Here is a 7,408-nt window from a genome sequence, read left to right on the forward strand (position 1 = left end):
TAACAAATGAACTGTTAATCCAAATGAATTATATATATAGTGAAATTATGTCTAGATGAGATGCTTTAGAAGCTGCTGTTAGGTGGATAGGACAATGACAAGAAGTTTGAGCTGTACGAATCAAGTTGTCAAGTGAGTATAAATTTTCTCATATTTGTGCAACCCCCTTTCACATGGTTTATTGAATAAAACCTGGAAAACTGTCCAGCATAATGTTAATACTGTTTTCTCCCATAATATATCACACGAACTTGCTTTATTACAAACATTTCTGCCTCATAATTGCCATGAACATAGTCAAAGTTATATTAATATGCTTACATTCATGTTACAATGTCTCTCCCCTTCTAATTGACTTCCACATCTTAATAAACACAATTGGATACAATCTGCTTTCATTATATTAGTGATTGCATCCATTCCTTATCTATGCTATGAATTTTGAAAGAAAAGATAAAAAACTGATATATTGTTTATGTTTCTAACTCATCTAACAAACAGAAAAGGGGGAAATGTGTTAAACCAGGCTTCCTCTGTGAGACCCTAACAGCTCAGCTGAGATAGGTATCCCTGGCTGTTAGAAAAGCTTAGAGTATATTGTTGTCATCATAGGAAGCCTTATAAGTCAAGTAGAACCCAGGATAATTTGTTGAGTACACAAGGGGATGAAAGGAACTGTAATATTTGGAACATAGTCTGCTGTATACACACAATGAAACATTTAATTGTGAGATGTTCTAGGTCTGAAATGATTATAATTAACCAGGAAAATAAATTCATAAGTCATGATCACTTGTTAATTCTACATCATAGCTAGAATCTAATATATATATATATATATATATGTATGGTAAAAACAAATAGAGCTTCTTCTCTAAGCACACAATTGCTGTGGATGTGCGTGCTTTCTTCATTTGTCTGAGTCTTACAGGACAAGACTCTTCCCACATCTGAACCCCAATACCAAGCCTCAGCAGAGTTACAGAACCTACTCTCTGGTTCATTGGACTTTCCCATGTCAGCTAACAGGGAGGTGAGGATTCCATCAATTAGCCATGTGTATCTAAGCCCCCTCTCAAGTTAGAGGCAGAGTGGGTATCTCCATCCTATGGTCCTCAGGATGAAGGAATAAAATATGGACTATAATGGACATCCTGGTATTCTATTATAAAATTGTTGTGACCCAAACAATGCAAGAAACTATATCATTGATATGGAGACAGTGTCCTACCTTGTTTGAAAGCTATTGTCTCAATATCTATATCAGTTTCAGTAAATATAGTATGAATACGCAAAAAGATTATTGCTGTGGAAGGGAAAAGGGTTTTATGTGGGATATGTGGGAGTACTGTATATTGTATATGTGGATTATTATGATCTAAAACTTTTGTTAAGATAAGCTTAATAATTAGGAAAAAAGCAAAAGAAAGATCGTAGACACTGAGGAAAAGACAGCAGTAGTTGCCTTGACAATTTGCATACAGGGCAACACTTCTTACAGTGATGGGAGGCAAAACATCAAAAACAAAGCTTTTGAATCTTTAAATTTTTTGATACCCTGATTTATTTTTACCTTAGTTTTTCTAAATTAATATGCATTCTATATCTAACCTTAAAACTCATCACTATATTCCATTTTATTCTTAATGGAACTTGGCAATATCTTGGGCTTCACTTTTTTTTTTCCAAATTCTACTCAATTTTTTCACTTTTTTAAAAGATACTTGAAGAAGTTTTGGATAACAGAGAGCTTCAACAATGGCAGGGGGGGAATACTGGTGTGGGATGTTATTGACAGGGGACACTTGGTTGGCAGGGAGTTCTATAGGGCATATATCCAGGGTACATTAAAATGTTTGGATATTTTCATAGTGGTTACAATTAAAAACAACAGCTGAGGGAGTAATGAGCTCCTCTCCAGGGAAGCTCTATCACAATCCCTAAACAACAGCAACAATCCCCCAAGTGCAACATCAAAGACCAAAAAGAAGGAAGGTCCAACAATGAGTCCTTGATACGAATGACTATGCTTGTGAGCCTCTGCACCTGAAATAAGAACAAGGCCTAGAGCTGCAGGGTGCCTAAGAGTTACCTCCTGAGAGCCCCTGTGTTGGCCAGTCTCGAAGCCAGACTCAGCATGGAAATGCATTGCCTTCCCCCCAGCATGGGACATGATTCCCGGGAATGAGCCTCCCTGGTGCCGAGGGATTACTACCAAGAACCAGCTGAAGATGTAACTAGAAAATGACCTTGAATAAAAGGGTCAACTCCAACCAGCAGAATATCTCAGTCTATATATAATACCAGGAGTTAAAAATACTTTTTGACCTGAATAAAAGGAGGAAATGGAAAGGACAAATGAGTTTAGATGACTATGAGTCCCCCAAAAGAGCCGGGATGTTATCAGAGGAGTTGCCTTTATGCACACCTCAGCAGAGTCCCAGAGACAGATAAAGTAGATACAATGCCAGGTATTGGTTCTTCTGAGAGCTACAGAAACCCACAGGTTCTATGGTCATGGCAGAAGGAGTTCAGTGCCATGTCAGTTGGCCCTACTTTGGAGTTTGTGTTTCTGTGTGATGGAGCTGGACTTAGATGTAATCTTTGTCCACCAGTTTCTCCTGTTACTTTTACCAGAACTGTAGTTGGTGCTGGGGTTTAATGTATACCCAGGGGACCTGAATCTCTGGACTGACCATGTGACAGCCAGGCCCTGAGACTCAACAGACTTGCAACTCCTACACTCTGGTTTATTGGACTTACCCCACTCAGCTAACATGGAGATGAAGAAGTTCAACCCCCACACCAAGGAGCCAAGAGTGCCTACAACTGAAAGCAGAATTGCATCCGGCATCCATGTGGAATCTAAGCCCCCTCTTGATATAGATGTGGAGTGGACACAACCATTCTAAGGACCACAGAATGGAGGAATAGAGAATGGATTAGAGTGGACTTACTGATACTCTATTCATGAACTATTGTGATTAGTAATCAAAGAAAATGTGGCATTGGTGTGGAGAAGTGGCCATAGTGGCTGCTGGGGGTAGGGAGTGGGAGGAAGAGATGTGATGTGGGGACATTTTTGGGATTTGGATTTGTCCTGGATGGTGCTGTAGGGACAGTTACCGGACATTTTATGTCCTCCCATGGCCCACTGGTTGGACTGTGGGAGAGTATGGGCTATGATGTGGACCATTGACCATGAGGTGCAGTGGTGCTCAGAGATGTATTCACCAAATGCAATGAATGTCTCATGATGATGGAGGAGGTTGTTGTTAGGGGGGAGGAATGGGGTGACGGGGGTGGGGGTATATGGGGACCTCATATTTTTTGAATGTAACATTAAAAAATAAAGATAAAAAAATCACAATGAGATATCACCTAAAAATAAAAAAAAAAAGATTTTCAAGTACCTTTCATATAGGGTGGGGAATCAAATGGTGCTTTTATGAAAGAAAACTACTTTCTTTGTTAGTTAAGTGTTTGCCTGATTACCAGGTATGTTTTGAATTAGCATCTTGCCTACATTCTGTCTGGATGCAACTTTGAATACACATTCATTCTTAAATCCTTTCTGAACATTTAAACCCCTATTACTTACCTGGATTTCTAGAGACTAGGTACACTTGGATATAGAATTAGATGATTTTAAATTTATGCATAGGCTATATTATATTTCCCATTCGAGGCTAAGTCCAAGTTTCCTTAAGCTTCGGCATCACCACTATCAGAGTTTCCCTGGACTGACTGATATGTATATAGAGTTTGCATTGCTAAATTACCTCCCAGGACTGGAGTCATTGCCATGGTCACCAAGGGCAGGACTGCAGCCTTTCACTGTTCCACACCCACAAGTCAGGACAGAAAGCTTAGGTTATCTCTGAAGAGACAAAGAGCCTTCCATTCATAGCTGATGTGGGCTATGAGTGGGAGGCTCTTTGTCTCTTTGGAGATAATTATAACCCAAACTGCCTGTCCTGACTTGTGGGTGTGGGATGGTGAGAGGCTGCAGCCCTGCCCTTGGTAACCATGGCAACGACTCCAGTCAGGAAACAGTTTTTCAATGCAACTCTATAAACTTTAAATACTCAGGGAAAATGCAAACCAAATGTGCTAAAAGCTTATCTAGAATGTATGAAGTCCATGCTAAAAGCCTACCTAGGATGTGGAAGATACATACTAATTCAAGCCTATTGAGAACTGAAACAAAAGGACCATTTAGCCTTTCCTTTCTGTATAAAAGGAGCCAAAAACATCTTGTTCCGGGCTCGGGTTTGAAACAGAAAGCCCCCGAGTCTGGCTTGCCATTGATAAACCTTTTCCTTCTCAAAATCATTCCTGAGTCCTGGCCTTTCTATATGCAAATAATTGAACCTCTCTCAAATTCTACAACATAGCCCACATCAATATTAGTAATATATATTACTAAAACCTAAAGTAAATTAAATGGTATATAAAATAATGCAAATTATAAGTAACATCAATGAGTTGTGTTTCTGTGTCTAATTCTATTTGTGTCTACCAATTTGCTCAGTGTATATCTTCACACATCAGAATAATAATATGAAAGTAACAAATGAAATTCTTTAAAAAGTTCTATTAAATTACTAAAAATTAAATATGCAGTTATATGTGTAAATAAATATTCCTAGTTAAATTAAGCAGAATGAAGAGGTCATACAAAAATCTAATTATAGAAACTATTGGGAAAGGATCTTCACTTTGCAAGAGCTTTTAGGCAGACCTAGGTGTGGCAGGTTCCATCTACTAGGCTGGGGAATTAAGAATCAGTTTGCCCTGCTGTAATTCCCAGTTTAAACCTTTTAGCAACCTTAAAATAAGTATAGTTAGTGATTCTGTTGCCAAATTTCAGTAAGTAAAGAAAGGTCCATAAAAACTATGGAGAGATCTTTCCTGGATTATGATTAAACAAATTATGCAATTGTAATGTGTTTCGGAACCTGGTAGTCAGTATGCTTTTAAAATTATTCACAGTTTCAGAACTTAAACAAAAAAAAAAAAAAGAGAGATTTTACCTTCCTGTCGGGAAAGGGCAGAGAGCGTTTCTTGCATAAACTATAGTGGTCTCGGTTTTATTTAGCTTGGATGTAATCTCCCTTAGTTTATAAATTGCCCATTAAATAAATTAACATTATATGTACAAAATCATTGGAATAATAAAAATTTTAAGTTCACGTTAATGAAATTAGCTAAAAAATTGTAAATATGCTCTCTTAAATAAACAAACTTCTTTGGTTGGTAATTGTAATTTAATGAGTTTATTTAAATGTAAGGTAACTAGTCTATGTGTTGTAATTAGTTGTAAAAAGTTTGTAAAAACATCTTCCAAACTAAAACATTTAAATTGTTCTAAATCTAAAAGTCATTGTTAACTAAAAAAACCTTGATTATTATCAATGGCAAAAAAGTAACTTCATGGTAATAAAACCTGTCTGAAAGTCACTGCAAGGTGTATATTTAAGTAAATAGTAATAAAAAGTTATCTTGATTCTACTAGAAATCTTCCATTTTTTCATTTTAACAATTTAAAGTAGTTTTTTTTTTGCTCTATTACTAAAATAAAATACCTACTTCATGGCAAAATTGTATAAGTAAACAAAGTCATTTAATATATAATGTGTTGCATTAAAATGTTTAAAATATACAAAATCAAAAAACAAACTTTAACATTGTCAGACTCTCTTATGCATTCAAACCAGGCCTTAAATACATTGCAGGTTGCCTCTCCATGTGAGTTATTGGCTAGGCTGGTCACACTAACTCCTCAAATAAAAATATTTGCTATATCAGCATCTGGTTATGCTCCTGAAGTTGATGGAAACTAGGTTGCAGTTTCAAGCTCCTGAAGCAGCCAATGATGACTTGGTACAACCAAGCTAACAATGGATATTGCCTCCAGACTAGCACAGTTTCATAGTGCCTGAGAGCACTAGGCACCAGGCTGGTAAAATACTGGAAACTCTCTCTTAAGATCAATGATGATGCAACTTGCTCATTGTGTAAAAAACATGTTAAGTAAAACCATGATTACCAAGATACTGTAAATAAAACTTAAACATAATTGGCATTATGGTCTGCTCCCATGGAGAAATAACATGTAAAGTAAAGAAACAGTTTAGCAATGCAAACTCTATAAACTTTAAATATTCAAAGAAAACACAAACCAAATGTGCTAAAAACTTATCTAGAATATACAAAGTCCATGCTAAAAGCTTACCTAGGTTGTGGAATATATATGCTAATTCAAGCCTATTGAGCACTGAAACAAAGAACGTGTTCGCCCTTCTCTGTATTAAAGGAACTCAAAAATCTTGTTTGGGGCTTGGATTTTAAAATGAAAATCTCCTAGCCTGGCTGGTTGTAAATAAATCCTTTTCCTTCCCCAAAATTACTCCTGAGTCCTGGCCTTTCTATATGCAAATAATTAAACCTCTCTCAACTTCTACAACACAGGGATTATATTTATACATTTGTGTTTGTTTATGTACATATCTATTCCATATATATGGAGCATATATATGAATATAATATATAATATGTATATATTTCCTGTCAATATTGATTATAATGAATTCTAGCTGAATTTTTAAAAATTTTATTGAATTTTATTATTCGTATATGAAGATATATAAAAAATAAATGTTTATTAAAAGTTGTGAACTTACAAAACAGATATGCATATCATCATACAGGGCTCCCATAATTTGCACAGCCACCAACAGCTCACATTGCCATTAAACAATTGTTGCAAACTCTGAAAGAGTATATGCAAATCGCTACTACTACACTATGGTCAATATTTGGTATATTTTTCCTCCAACCTATCCAGTTATTAATAACTTATATCAGTATTATTAAGTTGTTATAGATCATGAGAGAGCATTCTAATATTTGTTCTGTTAATCACATTCTATTTTCTACCACAGAATTCATTGTGTTATACAGTCTCATGCTTTGTACAGTCCAATCAAAGTGTACACCCAGTGACTCTTACTTTCATCGCAGGATTGTGCTGACATCACCTCAGTCAATTTTAGAACATTTTCATTTCTCAAAAAGGAAATATCACTTACCCTATTATACTATTCTGTTGCTGTCCCTTAGAATGGATATATTTTATTTGCCTTTGCTCCAAATGTAGATCCCCCCAGGGCCCACTGGATGGAACGTGAGAGAGTCTGGGCTATGATGTGGACCATTGACTATGGGGTGCAGTGATGCTCAGAGATGAACTTACCAGGTGCAATGGATGTGTCATGATGATGGGAGAGAGTGTTGCTGTGGGGGGAGTGGGGGGCGGGGGCGGTGGGGTTGAATGGGACCTCATATTTTTTTTAATGTAATTAAAAATAAATAATAAATAAATAATTAAAAAAATATTGTTAAC

This window comes from Dasypus novemcinctus, chromosome 19, assembly GCF_030445035.2.
Source record: "Dasypus novemcinctus isolate mDasNov1 chromosome 19, mDasNov1.1.hap2, whole genome shotgun sequence".
Taxonomy (NCBI): domain Eukaryota; kingdom Metazoa; phylum Chordata; class Mammalia; order Cingulata; family Dasypodidae; genus Dasypus; species Dasypus novemcinctus.